The 24,114-nt window shown below is 44.6% G+C and overlaps 1 long non-coding RNA gene across 1 annotated transcript; it reads right to left on the reverse strand.

The window, feature by feature from the left end:
• Positions 1-360: 360 nt before the first annotated feature.
• On the reverse strand, positions 361-10,499 carry LOC309643593. The gene is made up of 3 exons (XR_014253879.1): positions 8,044-10,499; positions 7,634-7,855; positions 361-6,326 (listed from the first exon to the last, which is right to left on the reverse strand). It is a non-coding gene; the product is annotated as an uncharacterized lncRNA (long non-coding RNA).
• Between the last annotated feature and the right edge of the window lie 13,615 nt (positions 10,500-24,114).

Consider the following 24,114-nt stretch of genomic DNA (forward strand, 5'->3'; position numbering starts at 1 on the left):
GGTTGACGCATGTAGCATCAGCAAAGACTATAAGGCAATAATGTAAATTGGTACATTATGCATTCCTGACTACAAGTAAAATGGTTTCAAAGGAGAGGGCAGGAACCTCTAGGGTCTTCTTTCTATTGCCTTGGCTCCCAACTAGACAGGTATGTTCTATGAAGATGAAGGCACCCAACTGGGCTCATGGACAGCCATTATACACTTTTCAAACGATTGATTCAGGTGTGAAAAAATAGCCCGGATGAAGATGGAAATGTTCTAACACCTGTCCAGCCCTCTGGTCTTCTTTTGCTCTAGAACCGTAGTTCTCAAACTGTGATTCACAGGCCCCTGAGGACCCCCAAGACCCTTTCAAGGTCAAAACTATTTCTATCACACCGCTAAAATGTTATTATTGCCAAAGAAAGAGTTGCTAAAATTGGCTCAGATGACATTTTTTTAGCAAAAAGGTATTTGTTAATTGAGGTGTGTACATTGTTTGTTTAGACATAATGGTATTGCACACTCAAGAGACTGCAGTATAGCGTTGACATAACTTTTATGTGCACTGGGAAACCAAAGAATTTATGTGACTCGCTTTATTGTGATATTCGCTTTATTGCAGTGGTCTGGAACCAAACTGGCAGTATCTGTGAACCAATATTTTTTCTAACGGCCAACACGTGAAGTTAGAAACTACGCATGGCTAAAAGACTTATTCAGAGTACAAGATAGACCTGTGGATTTTAATGTAATAGAATACAAAAAGTTCATTCATATGGTTTCCACTTCGACACTGCAACTAACCTCAAACAGCTGACGCTCGTCAATTTTCCACGCAGGATCAAAGCATATTACCTACAATTATCTGAAAAGGCTGATAAAAATCCTCCTCCTTTTTCCAGCTAAATATCTGTGGAAGCCCAGATTTTCTTCACTCATTTTAGCCAAAACAACATAACACAACAGGCTAAACGCAGAAGCCCTGCATGGACAAACCCCAGGTCACCCAGCTAGAGTGTGGACATCTCACACGTCCAGGTCTCCAAACTCTCTTCCTTGGACAATTCAGAAAAGCCTTTCCCTGTGTCCGCAGACACCCGGTCATCCCTTTCTTTTTTTAAATTTTTTAATTTATTTTTTATATTTTTAATTTTTATTGGAGTATAGTTGCTTTACAATGTTGTGTTAGTTTCTGCTGTACAGCAAAGTGAATCAGTTATACATATACATATACCCACTCCTTTTTTAGATCCTTTTTTCATATAGGCCATTACAGAGTATTGAGTAAAGTTCCCTGTGCTATATAGCAGGTCCTTATGAGTTATCTATTTTATATATAGTAGTGTGTGTATGTCAGTCCCAATCTTCCAATGTATCCCTCCCCACCCCCATTGCCTGGTAACCTTAAGTTTGCTTTCTACATCCATGACTCTATTTCTGCTTTGCAAATAAGTTTATCTGTACCATTTTTCTAGATTCCACATGTAAGCCATATCATATGATATTTGTCTTTCTCTGTCTGACTTACTTCACTTAGTGTGATAATCTCTAGGCCCATCCATGTTGCTGCAAATGGCAATATTTCGTTCTTTTTTATGGCTGAGTACTATTCCATTGTATATATGTACCACATCTTCTTTATCCATTCCTCTGTCGATGGACATTTAGGTTGTTTCCATGTCTTGGCTATGGTAAACAGTGCTGCAGTAAACACCAGGGTGCATGCGTCCTTTCAAATTATGGTTTTCTCTGGATATATGCCCAGGAGTGGGATTGCTGGGTCAGGTCCTCCCTTTCTGTTTCCATATCAGAACCCTCTAGAGTACAGAATTGACAAGAAAAGTGTCTCCCTAGGACAGGAGCCAGTAGTTATTCTCAGCGCTGTTCTTTTGACCAGGCGGACTTTGGCAAGACTGTTCACACTCCTTGCTTCCTGTCTGCTGCAACAGCGGAGACCACCGCCTCTGAGATGCTGCCTTTCGGGTCCCCGATTACCCCCTTAAATCAGTTATTTCCTATGTGTTCTTCATGTGATACTTTTTCATTTTTTTTCCTACATAAAACATTATTTTTCTATGAAAAACTATGTTCTATTAAAAACATATTCAGAATGTAAGAGCTGATGTTGAATTCTTTCATTTGTTTGACCATCTCGTTGACTTTGCTTTACTACCAACGTGCCTGCTTTTCCCTTTCATACGTATCTAAATCTATAAATGGAGAAACTGAATCATTCACACTGTGACCTCTGAGATCACAATGGGGCATTAAAATACCCTATTTGGATTTGAGGGCGTTTATCACTCAGCTGGGGAGGGGTGGGCAGAAGTCAACCACAATTAAGTTACCATGATGTTAGCATTATTCTGATGTTTGTTTGAGATAACTTCTCAGAAATGTTATTCCTCAGGAAGAGAGTTTGATGTGTGTGTGTCTGTGTGTGTCTGTGTGTCTGTGTGTGTGTGTGTGTGTGAGAGAGAGAGAGAGAGAGAGAAGATCTAAAACAGAAGATTGGGAAGGAATTCCAGAGATTGTTCTACCATGTGACAAAAATACTGGGTTGAACTACATGAAATTCCCAATGTTATACAATTTTGAACTTCAGAACTGGCCATTTTATATGATTCAATATAACTGCATTAAAAGTGAAACAGGTGGGATGTGGGCAGAGGGAGGAGGGGGCCTGGAGTGAGGCAGGACAGGGTTACAAAGTGGAAAATATTGGTGGTCACCCCTGCAGATAGCTCTTGGCCCAGGCAGGGGATTATCTATTCACAATAAGGGTCAAGTCAGTCCAGAAATTTTCTGGGGACTTATTGAGGAAATTCCCTATATAGGAAAGTTCCAGGAGGGCTTCCCTGGTGGTGCAGTGGTTAAGAATCCGCCTGCCAATGCAGGGGACACGGGTTCGAGCCCTGGTCTGGGAAGATCCCACATGCTGCAGAGCAACTAAGCCCGTGCACCACAACTACTGAGCCTGCGCTCTAGAGCCTGAGAGCCACAACTACTGAGCCCGTGAGCCACAACTACGGAAGCCCGAGAGCCACAGCTAGTGAAGCCCCTGCACCTAGAGCCCGTGCTCTGCAGCAAGAGAAGCCACCACAATGAGAAGCCCACACACCGCAGCAAAGAGTAGCCCCCGCTCGCCGCAACTAGAGAAAACCCACGCGCAGCAACGAAGACCCAACGCAGCCATAAATAAATAAATAATAAATTTATAAAAAAAGAAAGTTCCAGGAGACTCATTTACTCCTGAAATTGAAGGGTGGATTTAAGGCTCAGGTGGAAAATTTCCCTGTGAATCCTGTGATCTGGGGCTGAGAGAAATACCTAAACCTCAAGGGTGGGGCTGTGATGAGGGAGGAACAGAGCCTCAGAGGGTCAGGTGGATGATGAGGGTTAACAGTGCCTCTGAGACTACACACATGCACTCACTCACACACACACACACTCACACACACACTCACTCACACAGCCCTGAAATGCCCCGGAGAGCATGTAACTGGGACCCATCACATAACTGATTCTCAAGCATCCCCCAGTGAAAGGCCTGACCGTGAGTGTGCTGGGGGTCAACAAGTAAGATAGTTCAGATAAAAGGACAACTGAAAGGTGACAGAGCAGAAATCAGGGCTGTGGGCTTTGAAAGAGATCCCCTTACCCCTCTCCTCACATCCCTGTAGCTGTAGGATGATGGTAGCCAGGAACATCCAGGCTGAGAAAAGGCCACGGAAAGTCCCACATCCCGGTGAAACAGAGCAGGACCATAGCTATGGTCCTTGCCCTTCTCAAGTTCTCTGCCTGTCTTTTATCTGTGGAAAAACTTTCACCAAAGAATAAGTTTAATCAGAGAAGTGAGAAAATGCAGAAGCAAAGAAAAGCAGTCAAACAGGACTATAGTTTATTATTAAATAATAATAGTTTAGTCAGTAAGCAAAGTCAAGGACCTTTATTTCCTCCTCAAGGGCTCTAGATAATATTCTGAGCCATATCCTGTGAGCTGCCTTGTAGATACTGAAACCTCCACCCAGTGGAAGAAGTGAACTACATGATGACCAGACTGTAGCCGTGACATAAGCTGCCACAATTCCGAGAACTGGCCTCAAGGAAATGGAAACAAACCGACCCTGGAACTGAAGATGAACGGTACCTAAAACAATCAAGATGATGCTGGTCGACCACCGATGATCAGTTTTAAGATGCCTGTCAGAGCTGCCTGTGCTCTTCCTGCACGGAGCCCCCTCCCTCCGCCTATAAAAGCTCTTGCCCCCTGATTGTCAGAGGGACCTCCAAAAAAGCAAACTTTCCTTTCCACCAACCTGGCCTCTTTATTGGCTTCTGAGCAGTAAGCAGCCGGACCCCACTTGCAGTTACACCGGGATCCCTCTCCCCACCTGACCCAAAATTAGATGGCTGTGCAGATGTTGATAAAAACTGCCGGTTGGACCCTAACTCTTCGCTTTTGAGGACTGAACTAGAGTCCTTCAAACAGTGGGCACGAAGAGTACAGACAGCCAGACTCAGACTCGCTCAAAATATCTTCCCCAGGGGCCCTCATTAGGTAGCAGGCTGCCCTTTCCAAGAATGTGTTTATCAAAAAAGCAACTGGAAACTGTGCTCTCTCTAGAAGTCTGCTAACGTGCGACGTGAGATAGCCGCACAGGCCTCTATTTGGAGAGCAGGACTGACTATTTATAATAATAACGGCTCAGGCCGTCGGCTCCCCTCTGGGGCCTGCCTGCCTGCCTGCCAGCAACATCAGGACGTCCATTCGCCCCCCAGATAGGCGAAGAGCGCTTTGCTACGAACTGCAGAGGCCACAGGTTCTATCCGCAAGCTCTTCCCTGCAAGGGTGGGCCTGGTTTTTGAAGCAAAAGATGAATTTCCAGGAAGAAACAGTCAAACTAGTCCCAGACAGGCAGCCAGTCTACCCTCCTGGGGATCCCGCCGTGACGCTTTCATGAGCTCTCCGCCCCCGTGGAGGCAACGGGAGGGGACCAGGCTGGTTCCAACTTCAGGAGCTTCAGGCAGAACACAAGGGAATAAAGACGATTCTGTCCTGGAATTTTCAAACTTCGAAGTCAGGCTTCCGTTGTGCGTTTAAATTTTCTAGCCCAAGGAAGGGACTCTCCCGTTCACTGGAAGGGGGGATATTGTGCTCTCCTTCTCCAGCTGGTCACTCGCCATTTATGGTTCAGGAATTCTGATCCCAGTTCCGTGTGCAACGAATGATCAAGCCCAAGTTTGTGAAAGTGTACAAGAGAAAATAGTATATCCTGGTAATTCAAAATTACAGACCATCTTACAACAGGACAGGTTTGCCCTTCTGCTTCTGGTTTTGCCAAAAGTGCAAGCACTGGGCCTAAACTGGGTTTTCATTTTTATACTTTCCTTCTTTGAGAGTGAAATCCTTGAAAAGTTTCTGATCTCCGCACACACACCCAGGTGGGTCATGCGCTCACGGGACCACGGTCTGAAGGGAGCCTTCGTGCACAGTTTATCACCTTGGAAGAACCATCAGCAAAGCAACCGGCTGACAACGTCCAGAATCCAGCTGCCTCTGAAGGGCCCAAGTGGTGTGGATTTGTGAAAGCAATACCCTAGATAACAGGCAATAAAAAGCTGCTGCTTGTTTTAGAGGAGAGTTCAAGTATAATCACAATGAAAACTGCATCATAAATAGGAAGATCCTGGGGTTTCAGCAACTCTATGAAAAGCTGGTATTGCCTGATTGGGACCGGAAGTCCAAAAGTGAAATGTACAGGGACTTCTCTGGTGGCACAGTGGCTAAGAATCCGCCTGCCAATGCAGGGGACACGGGTTTGATCCCTGGTCCGGGAAGATCCCACATGCTGCGGAGCAACTAAGCCCGTGCACCACAACTACTGAGCCTGTGTGCCACAACTACTGAAGCCCATGCGCCTAGAGCCCGTGCTCCACAACAAGAGAAGCCACCGCAATGAGAAGGCTGCGTGCCGCAACGAGGAATAACCCCCGCTCGCCGCAACTAGAGAAAGCCCGCGCACAGCAATGAAGACCCAACGCAGCCAAAAATAAAATTAATTAATTAGTTTTTTAAAAATCTGTTTTAAAAAAGTGAAATGTACAAAAACACACATTTCTGAGTAAGGCACCGGCCGCTCTAGTTCCGTCTCCTCTTCCCAAAGTCACCAGAATCAATGTCCACTTTATCATCCAGTCTGGAGGCTGGACTGTGTTCCAGGGTTTGGACTTGGGCAAAACTAGGCTTGAATGCCGATTCCATCACTTGTGAGAACTAGTAAATTAACTCTGTAAAATTAAGCATTTTACTTCATCTCCCTGAGCATCAGTTTCTTCATCTGCAAAAGAAGAAAAATAGATCATAAAATTGTAACGAATAAACGAGGTAACTAAGAGCTTTTCACCCACATGCTGGGCACGTAGGAAGAGTTTCATGATGCCAGCGATTCTCCCCAGTTCTCCACGGGGATAAGCCTTCCAGTTCAGGCAAACCACGTCCGTCTCCTCTTTCTGGAGCTAATGTCTAAGCCTCTTCACCACCCCAGACTCATTCTCTTCCCTCCCGTTTCTACTCTATACTTCTTTGCCACAATGACAAGCACCATGCTTCCTTGCAAGGTGATCTCTGGCAACAGAGAACAAAATGTTAAACTAAGTCAATCCAAGAATATTTATTTTTAAGAACATTTTAGAGTGTAGTACTAGAAGTGCATACTTCAGACTTTTCAAAATGGAAGTTTTAGTTCTTAAAATACTTTTAAAATGTAGTATCAGAACTTTAATAATCAAGATTGAATTACAATGGATCAAAAATGGAATTTTGATCTTTTTTCCAAAGGCAATTTTGGCTTATATAAAATGAGTACTATTATGCTATAAAATAAAGGGGAGATAAAGGGGATTTACCTAAGGCTTCTGAAATCTTGCAGTTTATGAATGTAAAATCTCTAATGTAACAGGCAGCAATTAAACCAAGCACTAGAAAACCAGCTCATAAAAATAACAGAAAAAAATGCAGAAGTAGAAGGATTTTTTTTAAATAGCTAAAATTAATATGCTGAGAGCTAAGGGAAGATATTATATTCATGAAACAAGAATAGGATTCAATGAAAAGGAACATTCAAAGATCAAAACAGAGATTTAAAAAAATAAATTTATGATAGCAAAAATGAAAATTCAGTTTAAAGAGGCTGGAAGTTAAAAGTTAAAGAAACTCATAGGAAACAGAATAAAAAGACAAAAGAAGGAAAAATAGAGAAGAAAAAACTAAGAAAATTTGTGGCTTCATTCAAGATAATAGGTTGCTCTTTCTTTCTCCAGAAAAAGCAAACAGAGAAAATGAAGTTGAGAAAATAATTAAAGAGACCCTTATCTACATCCTTCTCTCTCTCAGGTAGACGGATAGCAGGGGTCCAGATGGGAGAAGAAAGTGTGATACAGGGAGAACTCTCTTTTGCCAGTAGTCCTCGGTGAGTTCTCCAACATCCTAGAACAAAACCAATTACCTCTTGGGTCATTTACAAGCAAAATGGAGATGGCATGGGTGACAAAGGAACACAACAAGAAATCAGGCAGAAGGAAGGGCAAGAAAGCTCCTTCTGGATCAAACTTCCCATTTCTTGAAGCCCTCACCATTCCTACATACCAGTCACCACATCGGGATCTACCGAACAGAAAGAACTGGGGAGAGGATATCAGGGAAATTACGGGTGGGAGGGTTGTCCCACCACAGCACTCCAGGAGACACCGTTAACCTCATAGTCACGGGAATCATGCCCTCTGGTTTTGAGCAGTGCACAACCCACACAGCCGGTCACGGTGGTCCTGGGGTGGCCAGAACGCTGGCCAGGTGAAGGTTTCTTTATACCTGCTCAGAAATAAGGAGGGAGAGATTAGTATCAAAGCCCCAGAAAAACAACAGCAGTAACAACAACCAGCCACCTCAAAACATATTCAAACTTAAGATGTCCCTACTTTGCTAGACTGTTCTAAGTTACATCGTACTATCCTCATCTTGGGGTCAGTTGTACACGGAGACCCAGACTAACTACGCACCTGTATCATGTTTCTAACGAGTGAATATCTAACCATGTGCCTTAGTCTCCAAATGCCAGGCTTGGGAAACCTGGTGGCTGGGTTTTATTTATGGTGCCCTGTCCAGAACTCATTCGGGGGTTCTGCTATGAGGAAAAGAGCAAGTGGAGTCAAGAGGGCCGTGGGTAACAGGGAGGAGGTGGGAGGCCAGAGGCGCTGACAGCCGAGAAGGGGCGGTGAGCACGTGTCCGGGCCAGCACAGACCCCGCACACCTGTCTATTTTTATACAGCACTTAGCTGCCGTGTCACTGAGTCCCCAAAGCCTATTTTAAGAGATTCCACTTCAATGACTGATATGAAAAAACATGCAAATTCTGCCAAATGACTTCACGGAAAGGAGGTCTGGGGCAGCTTTCATTGCTGGAAAAGCAGAAATAACGCCTCCCTGCAAGTGTGTGGACATCAAGGGACCTTTCCCATCATCAAAGGGAAAGAAGCCCTGGGAAGCAGGCTCCCTGTGTCCTGTGACACGCTTTTGTAATTTTGTCATTACAGGTGTCCTGTAATATACCTCCTCACCCTTCCCCAGCATAGGTGAAGCGTCTGTTGCTTTTATTTTCCTGTTACTTTTTAGCCTTTCTTCGTAAGTGGTCCATCTTTGGGGACAAAGATTTTATATTTATAAGAAACAAATAAAGGTGGACGAAAGATCGTGCTCCTCCCTCTCCTAACTTTCTCAGAAGGATGACGGGTGACGGCTGATGAGTTCCGGGGACTCGGGCTTGGAGGTGGTTTCGTCAGCATAAAGAGGACGCTGGATTCTCTTCCTGGAAGAGGCCACGCACCAAAATGTCCCTCTCTCACTGACAGTTTCTCATGTTCCACGCACGTCTAATCGCAAAGCTGAGTCTGCCAGGTTCACGTCAGCCCTGGAAGCAGGATGCACTTCTTATCAAAGCACAAACGAGGCACAAGGGCACCCTTTCGCTATCTTTATGGCAGGTGCTGACTTTTAAGCTTCCTGCCCAGGCAAGTTCTCCCAGATACTGATGACGTCTGATGCTCAGTAAACACTGCGGGCTCGGGGAGGGTTCCTGATCAACACCGGAGAAGAACCATCACACCAGTTTCTCTGAGTGACCAGGGGGACATCGGGCAGCCTGGGTCCCCTCCCCGGCCCTCCACACAACACCAGGCAGATCCTTGCACTCAGGTGAGGGATAAGGTGGTGCTGGCAGTTGACCTCGAAGGCCTAAGAGGCTATGGACCAGCCTCTTAACCCAGAGGATGGCCCTCACACCCCAGCCCGGGAAAATGCTCCCGACCTGAAGGGCTTTGCTGCCCCACAAAACCTAAGTGGCTCGAGTTGATTGCTTGGAAAGGAAATGGAAAACAAAACACGACTTGGATAATTGTGGTTAGAAAAATAGCTTCAGGATCCCTTGGCCTGAGTGTTCAGAAGACCCAGGGGGCCTGAAGAATGCAGTGGGTTCCGGGAAGGCGGAGATGAACACTCATTCCTCTAAAACACCCAATTACCAAGTTTTCATTTGTTTTCTTGGAACCAAAAATGTCTGAAGAGAGGTCGTCCTCTTTGGCTGGGGTGCAGAGACGTGTCTAAATTGCAGTCAGAGAAGACAAACAAGGCAATGGCAGAACATCTAATACTCATTAAACTATCATTTCAAACAAATTCTAATTCTAAGCCAACAAGAGGCAGGCAGTGAAGAGTCAGCTGAAGGAGTCAACGTTGGAAGATTTGTGCATTGCTGTTGGGAGCGCAAAACGGTGCAGCTCCTGGGGAACACTTCTTCAAAACAGTACACACTGGGGCTTCCCTGGGGGCGCAGTGGTGAGGAATCCGCCTGCCAACGCAGGGGACAGGGGTTCCAGCCCTGGTCCAGGAAGATCCCACATGTCGCAGAGCAACTGAGCCCGTGAGCCACAACTACTGAGCCCACGTGCCACAACTACTGAAGCCCGCGCACCTAGAGCCCGTGCTCTGCAACAAGAGAAGCCACCACAATGAGAAGTCTGCGCACCACAATGAAGAGTAGCCCCCCGCTCGCCGCAACTAGAGAAAGCCTGCAGCAACGAAGACCCAACACAGCCAAAAATAAATAAAAATAAAACAAATAAATTTTTTAAAAAATTAAACATAGATTTACCACATGATCCAGCAATTCTACTGGAATTGCTAGAATAAAAGTCAGTGTATAAATGGGCCTGTCTTTTACTTCCAGTCAAGAACAAATGATGAGATGGTCTTGAAATTCTTTAATCATTCCTGCTGATTGACTTGCAAATGTGCCTAATATGAATGCAGATGCATACGTTGAAATGTTTTTATTATAGAAATAACAAAGACTTGTTAAAGAAAGGAAACCAGAAAAAAATATTAACAAAATAATAAAAATTAAACTAACACAACATTGTAAAGCAACTATACTCCAATAAAAATTAATTAAAAAACAAAACAAAACAAAAATAATAATAAGAAGAATTATAATTATAAACATTACCTGCAATTTTATCATCTAAAGATGACGTCTTAGATGTTTGGATGTATATCCTTTCAGTCTGTTTTCTGTGCACATGGGTAGGTGTTTTTACGTGACATCAGTGGAGTTGTGTTACATATGCATTTTTATATCTGCCTTTTTTCACTTAATATGACCGGGGAGCATATTCTCGTGTTGCTACTTACCTGTCCCTGTCTCGTGGGTAAATCATAATTCGTTAAGACATCTATTATTGCACATCTAAACTGTTTACAATTTTTTACTATTATAAATTTATTTATTTATTTATTTATTTTTCAGCTTACTTTTTTTTTTTTAACTTTGGGTTTATTTATTTTATTTATTTATTTTTATTTATGGCTGTGTTGGGTCTTCATTTCTGTGCGAGGGCTTTCTCTAGTTGTGACAAGTGGGGGCCACTCTTCATCGTGGTGCGCGGGCCTCTTCACTATCGCGGCCTCTCTTGTTGCGGAGCACAGGCTCCAGACGCGCAGGCTCAGTAGTTGTGGCTCACGGGCCTAGTTGCTCCGCGGCATGTGGGATCTTCCCAGACCAGGGCTCAAACCCGTGTCCCCTGCATTGGCAGGAGGATTCTCAACCACTGCACCACCAGGGAAGCCCCTAAATTTATTTATTTATTTATTTATTTTTGGCTGTGTTGGGTCTTCGTTTCTGTGCGAGGGCTTTCTCTAGTTCTGACGAGCTGGGACCACTCTTCATCGCGGTGCGCGGGCCTCTCACTGTCGCGGCCTCTCTCGTTGCGGGGCACAGGCTCCAGACGCACAGGCTCAGCAGTTGTGGCTCACGGGCCTAGTTGCTCCGCGGCATGTGGGATCGTCCCAGACCAGGGCTCGAACCCGTGTCCCCTGCATTGGCAGGCGGATTCTCAACCACTGCACCACCAGGGAAGCCCTTTTACTCTTATAATTACACCACAATGAGAGTACATGTCGCATTGAAAAAGATGTATCTGGTTCCCTGCAGTTGCTGCCCAAGCTCTGTGAAGTCGAGAGAGGCCACCGGGTTTTAAATACATCTTCCCAGCAAGCAAAGCAGTCAAACGTCTGCCGCTTGTTCGTGGAGTGAGGCCAAGCTGTTTTCACACCCAGATTAAAAGGGGAGACCAGCCAAACGCTCCTGGACTCCCCGTTCTCAGTGGGCTTCGGACATTCAGCAGGAGAGGTGACCCTGGAAGGCCATGTCCCCCTGCAGGCCCTGGGGGCGGCGTGGGTGGCGTGTCACTGGGTCCTGCTGCACCCAGGACCGGTGAGCAGACGTGGGCCCAGGACAGAGCCACAGGCAGGCGGGTCCTTGGCCTGAAACATTTGCCTTCCCTGTTGCGCTAGGTCGTCACGGTCGCTTGGAGAAGCAGGGCTGCTGGAGCAGGGCCTCCTGCCTGCGATCCCCGCCCACTCCCCTCTATCCCCCCATCTCCCCCATCCCAGCCATCTGCCCAGCAACTGAACCTTCCCCTCCGTCCACCCTGCAGGCTCCTCGCCGCGGCCACTGCTCGTCTGTCTCTCTGCTTCTGTTTAACGAGGTCGTCCTCCTGGCAAAGATTTAGGTACGATTTATGTTTGCTGGGGCGGGGAGAGAGGAACAGAACTCACAACCAAAATAGAACAGTTAGCACAACATTTTTTCCTGCTGAATGTTGTCTGGCACCGGATTATCTGGAATCCATCTGTTCCCAAAAGAATTGTAGAAATGTTCAGAAAATTAAAAAAAAAAAAACAGTTCGATAGGGGTCATCTTGCAAATCCAACCTGAAAGAGGAGAACCAGCCCAGGGCCTGCAGAGGGGCTGCAAGAGAAAAGCAAGAAGAAACGAACAGCGGCTCCCAGGCGGCATTCTGAAGGCAGTGCTGGGCCGCAGGCAGGCCCTGGGGTCACATCAGTCCTCCAGCAAACACGGGTCCACTCGCGCCACGGCCAGGCCGCCCTCGGGGACTCACCGACCACAGGCCTGCTTTCTGGGCCTGGCTGTCTGGTCGGCCTGTGGTCACCACTGTCACATCAACGGGCAGCTGACCACACAACCCGCCTGCCCAGCGTTGAGTGGGACCCAGACGAAGGAGCGAGAGGTCGTGTCCACCTGGGGCTGAGGCTCTCCCCCGGGAGTGATCATCACCCCAGCCCAGAAAGAACGGGGGTGACAACCCCGTGATAGAGACTGACGGCTGCTCCTGGTCACATGCAGGTGCGGCCACGTGCTCAACCGCCAGGTGGCCCCCCAGCCTGGCCCAGGAACACCAGCATCAGCCCCAGCTTCTCTGCCTCGGCACCACGGGTTCACCAGACGTCCCGGGGAGCAGGCGTCTCCCAGCACTGGGAGGAGGGGGTCAAGGCCAGCAGAGGCAGCACACCCGGAGCTCATAGCCCAGATCCAGATGGCGGATGGCTTTGCTGCAGCTTGTGGAGCATTTTGAGAAAGCTAGGCCGCTATTGAAAGATGAGGTTTTACAGAACGCTCTGGATTTCCAGATTCTCTGGGGAAATGGCAGGAGCTGGCACTGCCGGGCCTGAGTGTCCCCAGGGCAGGATGGCCCCTCGCGCACCCCCAGGGCTGCCTGACGGCTGCAGCCAGCGTGTCACCACCTTTCCAGCCGGGCCCCAGCAAGGGTCCTCCTGCGCAGTGTCACTTGGGCCAATAGAAGGAACAGAGTTGGGTTCAGAAGCAAAAGAAAGGGTTAGTTTTTGAGCAGAGAGGTGCTGTGATACTTTCATCCTTAAATGGAAAAACAAAGAAACTAACCCAAAAGGCCCCCTCCAGTTCCTTCTCTATTTTTCTGCTCCCCTCACAGCACGAGTCCTCGAAAGGGCTGGCTCTGGCAATTGTTGTCACTTCCTCACCCGCAAGGCCAGTCGGACTTTCATGGTCCATTTCCACTGGGACCCCTTGGTCAAGGTCTCCATGTCCTCCACTCGGCATATTCCAGCCCCTCAGCACTGGAGCCCCCATCAGTCCCTCCACTGGAAAGACGTCCTTCGCTTAGCTTTGGGCCACCACCTCCCTTGGTTTCCCTCCTTCCTTCCCTGTCACTCACCTCCACACCCAACCACCCTTTCAGTGATATGATTTGGTTACTCGGGACTTTGGTCTCTATCGAAGCTCCGAGCTCCATGCAGGCGGGGACTGATCTGGGCCACTTTCTTCTCTGTCCTGAGCTTCCAGACTTGCCTGGCACTCGAGACAGGTGTGCTGAACAGAAAATGTGGAAACGGGCCATTGTTTGTGCAGCGCCCAGCAGGGCACAGAACTGTGTATGACTAACAGTAAGTACCTTAGTTTCTGCTGTAACAAATCACCCAGATTTGCTTAAAACAACAGAATTTTATTCTCGCGTGGTTTTTTGGGGAAATCAAAAGTCCGAAATCAAGATGCCAGCAGGGCCGCACTTTCTCCCAAGGTCTGGGAAGAACCCCAGGCTTTCCTCGGCTGATGAAAGCACAGCTCCAATCTTTGCCTCTGTTACGTTCTCCCTCGTGTCTCTCCGTGTCCAAAACTCTCTCTCCTTCCCCTTATAAAGACACCAACACTGGATTTAGGGCCTATCATAAATAAAGGATCTCAAAATCCTTAACTACTTACACGTGCAAACAGCTTATTTGCAAACAATTCCACCTTCTAAGGTTCTTAATAGATGTGAATGGGGGGGGGGGTACTAACCCCCTACAGTCAGTTTGGATCTCCATTGATATTCAGATTTTCTAAATACCCAAAACAGCTTCTACCGATTCAGCTATTGTGTCTCAAAGATTTTTTTGGTTCTTCAGGTCTTATAAAGAAAAAGTTTGTAAACTCCTGGAGCTGATAGTGGCGTGACATTTTCTATCTAAAAACGTATCTTACTTTCTCTTATGTGACTTTTAATTTTAACTTGAGCTCCATTCCACCTAATGGAGAAGATCAAGTGGTCATTTCCAGGTGATGTCAGTCTGTCCTCAGTCAGTCCAGGTTGGAGTACACTGAGTTCCGGTTCCCACCCGCCACCAGCTCTCCCGTTTCTCTGTCATCCACAGTCCTGGCTGCTGTGTGAGCAGGGTCTCCAGGGTCCTTGCCCTCCGGGGACGTCCCTCAGGACTGAGAGCAGGGACCCCCAGGCCCACCGGCGAGGACAGACATGGCGAGGACCTCACTCCAGCCCCTGCCTCCTGTCTGTCCTTCCTTCACTTTATCCAGGCTTGCGGGGCGGTGCAGGGGTTGGAGCATGTGAATAGCAGACAGGCCAGCTCTGCCCAATTGTGCTGTGCACAGATTTTTCCTTTTCTGAAACTGGATGGAGGTGTTTGGGGTTTGGCTTGGTCTTCATTTTTTAACTTAAAAGTCAAGAATTGTCTTTGATCTCGGTTTCTGCCATGCCCACTTTTGTCTGAGTTGGTGACGCATGCGGGCAGCCTGGTAAAGCAGAGGCCCTCTGGGCACGAGTGAGGCCGGTTACTAAAGCAAGGGCGGGGACCGAGTCTGGGTGCCAGGACACACCCCTACCTCACGCCATCCACACCTGCAAGAGAAGATCCTCCAGCAGACTAGACCCAAATGTTCTCCATTCACAGCACCCCAGGGTCTCAGACATTGTTCCATGGTGCCCCTATGTCAAAGAAACACTCAACAGTCTGTTTACTAAGTAGTTAGGTTCAAACAACTTGATAAGCGTTTATGCCCTAACAGCAGAGTAACCTATGAAAAAAATAATATGTATAAATTGAAAGAAAAAATAATTTTTGTTTCATTCTTTAATAAACACAATTTCTTACTATTTTGATGTGTGCCTGTCGGGCACTGAGCAACTTTTCAAACTTCAGAATCAGATGGGGGCTTCCCTGGTGGCCCAGTGGTTAAGAATCTGCCTGCCAATGCAGGGGACACAGGTTCGAGCCCTGGTCCAGGAACATCCCACATGCCACAGAGCAACTAAGCCCGTGCGCCACAACTACTGAGCCTGTGCTATAGAGCCCGTGAGCCACAACTACTGTGCCCACATGCCACAACTACTGAAGCCCGCACGCCTAGAGCCTGTGCTCTGCAACAAAAGAAGCCACCACAATGAGAAGCCCACGCACTGAAATGAAGAGTAGCCCCTGCTCGCTGCAACTAGAGAAAGCCCGTGCACAGCAATGAAGACCCAACACAGCCAAAAATAAATTAATTAATTAATTAATTAAAAAAAAAAAAAAGAATCAGATGGAACACAGTCTGTTATGGACTGAATCGTGTCCCTGAAATTCATATGTTGAAGCCCTAACCTCCAATATAACTGTATTTGGAGATGGGGCCTTTAAAGAGGTGATTAAAATTAAACAAAGTCATATGGGTATGGCCCTAATTCAACAGGATTGGTGTCCTTACAAAAAGAGGAAGAGACACCTGGGACAGGTGTGCACAGAGAAAAGGCCAGGTGAGGACATAGCGAGAAGGTGGATTTAGGAGAAAACTGTTCCTCTACGCTCCTAGGTTCTATGCTTACAGGCCTGCAAATTAAATGAACAAAAGACAGATTAATAGAAGAGCAACAATTTTTATTAATATTTACATGCATGAGAGTTCACAGAAAAGAAGTGAAACTCAAAAAGGCAGTTAGACTTGGGGACTCATATACCGTCTTAACAAAAGAAGGGGGTTTGGCTTCCAGGGACGATAAATCCTGGGGAAGTTACTAGGAAATAGATGGGAGAACTAATGGAAGATAAGGGTTATGTTAATGAGGTCTTTTTATGCCAGTTCACCTGGTGTGACCTCCATCTATGACGAGTCACTCTTATCACCGGGGAGGGGGAGGGGCTGAGGGAGCACTTCTCAAAGTCTACTTTAGGCAGGTAAGGTAGAGCAGAGAACCCTTCCTGCAGCTGTTGACTCCCAAATGGCTTCAGCTCAAAATAGTCCTTATGCCAAAGTTGCATATTTGGGGTGGCTTACCTGATGCCCTTCAACAGCACCCTGAAAGCCAAGGAGAGAGGCTTCAGGAGAAATCGACATCTTGATCTTGGACTTCCAGCCTCCAGGACTGTGAGAAAATAAATTTCTGTTGTTTAAGCCTCCCAGGCTGTGGTATTTTGTTATAGCATCCCTTGCAAACTAATTCACTATCACTTGTTTCCTTTCTTTTCATTTTATTTTATTATGGTGAATGTCTTTGGCAAAGAACAGAACTCTATCTGGTGCTGAAACCACAAATGATCTCGAGCTAATTGTCCACATGGGGGGGCAGATATCAAGGACGCAGTCTTCCCCATGAGGATTTGAAATATCTCAGGGCACTTCACCCACAGTGCAGGAACCACGGCATCAGACAAAAAAAATTAGGTCTCTCCCCTGCAAGAGGCACAGGTTTAGTAATATAGGCGAGTGTTTTCTTCTTATGTGTTCAAGCTTACTGCTTGCGTCTTCTGACTAATAATTTTTCATCTTTATAGTAAATATTATAAAACTTCATGGTTTTCAGTATTTAATATCAACCCATAAGCCAAGCACAGATATACCCATTCAATACCATTGAAGAAGAGAACAAAACTGTTATGAACCCCATCCAAGAAAAGTGATGGAATTGCGAAGAGTTGAGAGGTGCAGGGGGTGGACGGCTATGACTTTCCTCCACTTACCTGGTGGAAACTCAGGAGGAAATGACTAAATGCAATGAAACAGAAAATAGAGGCTCAAGTACGCTGTAGACAGTTGTAAAAGTAGAATGAAAGCATTAAAAGAAATACTTTTAAAATGGAGAGGGACAGAGAAGATGGGGGAAATGTGATTGACCTGAAATCTACACCCACACTATGCAAAGTTAATAGATACAGCCTAAATCTAATAAATTACCAAATAGAGGAATAAACGTGCTTTTAAATTCCTTTAGAAGAACAAGAGGTAAAGGTGTGTCTCCCTGGGCAGTACTACTGTGTGTGAATGGGGAGAGGGGTGGTTCAAGTTGAAACAAGACTCATTTACTTCTTATTTGCTGGCATTCCATTCACTTTATTGCTTTCAAAATAAAAGTTTGTTTCCTAAAAAAAAAAAAAAAAAGTTTGTTACATGGAAAGAATAGTATCCAAAACATAATACTGTATAGTATTATTCCAATATACTTCATCTATCTAGTTCTAACATATGTTCAAAAAAAAGATTGGAAGAAATAAACCATACTGCTAAGAAAGACTAATTCGGGATGGTGAGAACACCAGTATTTTAATTTCTGAAATTAGTAGGCATCACTCTTTTTTTTTTTTTAAATAAATTTTATTTATTTATTTATTTATTTATGGCTGTGTTGGGTCTTCGTTGCTGCGCGCGGGCTTTCTCTAGTTGCGGCGAGCGGGAGCTACTCTTCATTGCGGTGCGCAGGCTTCTCATTACAGTGGCTTCTCTTGTTGCAGAGCACAGGCTCTAGGCGCGCAGGCTTCATAGTTGTGGCTCGCGGACTCAGTAGTTGTGGCTCAAGGGCTCTAGAGCGCAGGTTCAGTAGTTGTGGCGCATGGGCTTAGTTGCTCCGCGGCATATGGGATCTTCCCAGACCAGGGCTCAAACCCATGTCCCCTGCACTGGCAGGCAGATTATTAACCACTGCACCACCAGGGAAGTCCCTAGACATCACTCTTATAATCAGAAAAAAAAAATTATCTTGAGAGCTGGTACCCGGATTTTTCTCAGAAAGAGAACTGAAATTTCAGTATATGAGATTTTAGAAAACTCCATCTTAGCCCTTGAGGGATGGGTGAGAGCCGTAGGCACAAACACCTGATGACACCTGGGCAGCAAAGTAAAGGTGTCCCATGCCCCTTCTCAAGCTGCAGGGGCAGCTCATGCTCTACAACCACACCCAGTCACAGATACAGGCCGAAGCTCTGAATTACCCCTTTTCCACAATCTGCTTTTCTACCAAATTCTTCGGCACTATGGTCCCCACTCAAGACTTCAAATCTCTGTAAGAGCACAAAACAACCCCTTTCTGGAAGGATGGGTGTCAGGAAAAGTCTCCACGAGCCGTGAGAGAGAAATCAACACGGGCAGATTGATGCGAGGATCGAGGTCAGGTCAGGGTGTGTATCTGGGGGCAGGGTGGGGGGCGGGAAGAGCTGTTGGCTCCATCAGGGGTCACAAGGAAAGCTCTAGTTCAGGACTGGCCTATTCCGTTTTGTCCAAGGAGCCCCCAGAAGACCCGAGCAGTTCTCACACCATGAGGCTGGAGTGGGCTCAGACTCACCCACGGTGGGCCTGTCTGGTTAGGTCAACCCAGACTTGAAACACGTTATAAAATCAAGGCTGTGTGCACAAGAAAGCCTGCCAGGTAGGTGCCACAGCAACCATGAGACATAGCAGAAGCAGGCAATTTCTGCCCATGTTTTTGTGTCCCTTTTGAAGCTTCTCAGAATTCACTACTGAGTCTACCACCCTTAAGAAAGGGTCCAGGGGTTGCAGACTCTCATGCCTACAGCAGCCAGGAAAGTGTATGAATACATGAAGCAAACTGCTTAAGGCTGTAGGTGGAAGTGGGGAGACCCTGAGCTGGACGGGTGGAACCTCAGAAACCATGCGCACAGGATGTGGCCCTCCAGCGGCAGATGGGCAGCCATGGAGGAGAATCCAAGGCCAGGCTGATCAGCTCAGATCGTAAAGCCCCTGGAAACTCATACCAGGCTTGGAGGCTTTGGCCCCAGCCGTGACAGCCAAAACACAAAACCTTAAGTAGAATATGAGCTCCATCAAATCAGGTTACACTCATCAGCCTTTTACTCAATTGTTTGCTCCACTTTTTCCCCTTTCCTCCTCCCACCTACATTTTTCTTTCCAATTTAAGCAAAACAGACCTTGAATTTCTTGCTTCTGGAATGTTACCAAAAATAGCTTACTCAGAAAACTTACTTTCCATAAATATACCGATTTATAAATGAGAGAACATGATAGCGGGAGCTGCAGACATTCCTAATTTGTTTTTGTTTGTTTGTTTGTTTGTTTGACTCTCTCAGGGACAGGATTATCCAATGCACACAATCTTTTCAGATCTGAACATTAGTTCTGGAGTCTTGACCGGAATTCCTTAAGCCAAAGGAGTTTACACTAACAGAAATAAGCAAAAAAGTTTTATCCACATAAAGAATGTGGAGTTAATGGCATTCAGGATTAAAATTCCTCTTTTTGCTTACACTTAAATATGTCAGAACAAAAGATTAAAGAAGCAAAGATTATCTGATACCTTCACCTACCCCACCATGATATTCTAGTACAGTTGGAGGATAGAAAGACACAAAGTTTCTAGAATAAAGAACTAATTGACAGAATTCACTAGTGAAGCCATCTGGTCCTGGGTTTTTCTTTGTCGGGAGGTTTTTGATTATTGATTCAATCCCCACGCTATTTATAGATTTGTTCGGACCTTCTATTTCTTCATTAGTTTGTCTTGGTAGGTCGTACGTTTCTAGGAATTTATCCATTTTGTCTAGGTCATCCAATTTGTTGGCATATAATTGTTCATAGTAGTCACTTATGATCTTTATACCACCAATTCTTCTCAAACTCTAGCCAAAAAAATTGAAGAGGAGGGAACATTTCCAAACTCATTGTGTGAGGCCAGCATTACCCTGATACCAAAGTCAGAAGAAGATACCACAAGAAATGAAAACTACAGGCCAATATCCCCAATGAATATAGATACAAAAATTCTCAGCATACTAACAGATCTAATCTAACAACACATTAAAAGGATCATATGCTATGACCAAGTAGGATACGTCTCTGGGATGCAAGAATGGTTCAATATGAGAAAATCAATTAATGTGATATACTACATTAACAGAATAAGAATAAAAAGCACATGATCATTTTAATAGATGAAGAAAAAGCATTTGACAAAATTCAACCCTCTTCATGACAAAAAAAAAACTCAACAAACTAGGAAGGAAACAAACTAGAAGAAAATTATCTCAACAAAATAAAGACCATATATGACAAGCTCACAGCTAACATCATACTCAGTGGTGAAAAACTGAAAACGTTTCCTCTAAGATCAGGAACAAGGCAAAGATGCCCACTCTCACCACTTCTATTTAACATAGTATTGGAAGTCCTAGCCAGAGTAATCAGGCAAGAAAAAAATAAATGAAAGCCTTCCACATCAGAAATGAAGAAGTAAAACTGTCTATTTGCAGATGACATGATATTATTTAGAGAAAACCTTAAAGACTCTATAAAAAACTGTTAGAACTAATTTTAAAATTCAGTAAAGTTGAAGGATACAAAGTCAACATTAAAAAATCACTTGGTTTTCAAAAAACTAACAAAGAACTATCTGAAAAGGAAATTAGGAAAACAATTCCATTTGCAATAGAACCAAAAAGAATAAAATATTTAGGAATAAACTAAGGAGGTGAAAGGCTTGTATACTGAAAGCTACAAAACATTGATGAAGGAAATTAAACAAGACAAAAACAAATAGAAATGCATATCTTTTCATGGATTGGAAGACTTCATATTGTTAAATGTCCACTTTACCCAAAGCAATTTACAGATTTAATGCAATCCCTATTGAAATCACAATGAATTTTTTAACTAGAAAAGGCAATTCAAAAATTTATATGGAACTACAAAAGACCATGAAGAGCCAAATCAATATTGAGAAAGAAGGATAGGGTATTTAAGGTGCAGGTTTTGGCTATTTTGGAGAGTTACTGTTTTCCTGATCTCTTCCACGTATACATGTTATTAAACTTTTATTTGATTTTCTCACATTTTAAAAAAAAAGAAGAAAGCTAGAGGCATCACACTTCCTGATTTCAAACTATATTATAAAGCTAAAGTAACCAAAACAGTGTGATACTGGCATAAATATAGACATATAAAACCATGGAACAAAATAAAGAACCCAGAAATAAATCCATGCATATACAGTCAACTGATCTTTGACAAGGGTGCCAAGAATACACAATGGGGAAAGGGTAGTGTCTTCAGCAAATGGTACTGAGAAAACTGGATATCCACATGCAAAAGAATGAAATTGGACCCTTATCTTACACCATAAACGGAAATCAACTCTTAATGGCTTAAAGGCTCAAACATAAGACTTGAAACCAAAAAAATCCTAGAATAAAACATAGGGGAAAACCTCCATGTCATTGGTCTTGGCAATGATTTCATGACTATGACATCAAAAACACAGGCAACAAAAACAAAAATAAACAAGTAGGACAACATCAAACTAGAAAGCTTCTGCATAGCAAAGGAAGAAGTTAACATAGTGATAAAGCAACTTAAAGAATGGGAGAAAATATTTGCAAACCATCTATCTGATAAGGGGTTAATATCCAAAATATATAAGGAACTCCTATAACTCAATTTTTTAAAAAACTAATAACCTGATTAAATAATGGGCTGAGGACTTGAAGAGATATTTTTCCAAAGAAGACATACAAATAGCCAACAGGTAAGTATATGGAAAAAAATGCTCAACATCACTAATCATCGAGGAAATGCAAATCAAAATCACAATGAGATGCCACTTTACATCTGTCAGGATGGCTATAATTTTTTTTTTAAAAAGACAGTAAGTGTTGGCAAGGATGTGGAGAAACTGGAATTCTTGTGCACTGTTGACGAGGACGCAAAATGGTACCCCTGCTGTAGAAAACAGTACGGACGTTCCCCCAAAAAATAAAAATAAAACTACCATATGATCCCGCACTCCATTTCTGAGTATTTATTTATCCAAGAGAATTGAAATCAGGATCTCAAAGAAATATCAGCACCTCCATGTTCATTGTAGTGTAACCGAAAGTGGGGTCCGGTTGCTCCCCTCTCAAAAGCCAATAAAGAGGCCAGGTTGGTGGAAAGGAAAGTTTGCTTTATTTTGGATGCCGGCAACTGGGGTGTGGCGGGGAGGGCGGACGCCTGTCCGAAGGCTTTTATAGACAGAGGGAGGGGGCTCCGTGCAGAAACAGCGCAGGCAGCTCTGACAGTCATCTTGAAACTGATCATCGGTGGTCTGACCAATCAGCGTCCTCTTGATTGTTTTAGGTACAGTTCATCTTCAGTTGCAGGGTCGGTTTGTTTCCATTTCTTTGAGGCCAATTCTTGGAATTGTGGCAGCTTATGTCATGGCTACAGTCTGGTCATCATGTAGTTCACTTCTTCCAGCTGGTGGCGGTTTCAGTATCTCTAAGTCAGCTCACAGGATATGGCTCAGAATATTATCTATAGCCCTTGAGGAGGAACTAAAAAGGTCCTTGACTTTGCTTACTGACTAAACTATTATTTTTTTGGCCTCCTTTGACTGTTTTCCTTTGTCTCTGCATTTCCTCACTTCTCTGATTAAACTTATTCTTTGGCTAAAGTTTTTCCACAGACAAAAGCAGGCTGAGACATACAGAGGGGGGAAGGCACAGTTTCAGCAGCACCGTTTCAGCAGCACCGTTCACAACAACTAATATGCAGAAGCAACCTAAATGTCCATCATCAGATGAATGGATACAGAAAATGTGGTATATATACACGATGGAATATGATTAAGCCTTAAAAAACAAGGAAATCCTGCAATATGAGAGAACCTCGAGAACAGTATACTAAGCGACATAAACCAGTCACCGAAAGGCAAATATTGCATGATTCTGTTTATGTGAGTTACCTAAAGCAAATTCAAAGAATCAGTGAATGGAGTAGTCGTTACCAAGGGCCAGGGGAAGCGGATGATTGTGGAGTAGCCAATTAACAGGCAGAAAGTTTCTTTTAAGCAAGATGAAAAAGCCCTAGGGACCTGCTGTACAACGTCGTCCCCCATAGTCAACAATACCATTGATATATTGTGCACTTAAAAATGTATAAAGAGGGTAGAGCTCCTGTTAAGTGTTCTTACCACAATGAAGTTTAAATTTTTTTTTAAAAGAAGAACTAATTGAGCACCTGGCTTACAATGTAAGGAGTGTGTTTTGATACCAAATATCTAAAGCCTCATTTTCTTTCTTTTTTTCTTGAGTCTTTATTGAATTTGTTACAATATTGCTTCTGTTTTATGTTTTGGTTTTTTGGCCGTGATGCATGCAGGATCTTAGCTCCCCCACCAGGGATCGAACCCGAACCCCCTGCATTAGAAGGCAGAGTCTTAACCACTGGACAGCCAGGGAAGTCCCTAAAGCGTCATTCTCTACTGAATTAGGTGGCTTTTCGATCCTCGGCTTCAGAGCTCTGGAAGTGATCTTGACATGTGCTGTTCACCGCCCCCCCCCCCCACCCTGTCCCCGCCCTCACGGGCTAACCCACCTTCTTTGGGGAAGATTGGTTTTCGAAAGAAAGAAATAGGATGTTTTCGTTTTGTTGGGTTTTTGGGGGTTTTTTGTTTATTTGTTTGTTTGTTTTTATCTGACCTCCTTTTTCTACTTCCTGCCCACCTTAAGGGTTTTACAATCAATGAACATCTTCACGCTAGAAAACAGATTTTGATTCCTTGCTCAAAGTCCCTTCCAGTTCCTCCCAAAATAGAATAGAAATTTGGGAGGTCTTCTTCCCCATGATCTTTTGTGACGAAGTAGATGATGATGGAAAAACAGGGCAAACAAATACATGTGTCACAGTGGGCAGCTGTCACCTGTTCAA

This window comes from Balaenoptera physalus, assembly GCF_965194825.1.
Source record: "Balaenoptera physalus genome assembly, chromosome: 15".
Taxonomy (NCBI): Eukaryota; Metazoa; Chordata; class Mammalia; order Artiodactyla; family Balaenopteridae; genus Balaenoptera; species Balaenoptera physalus.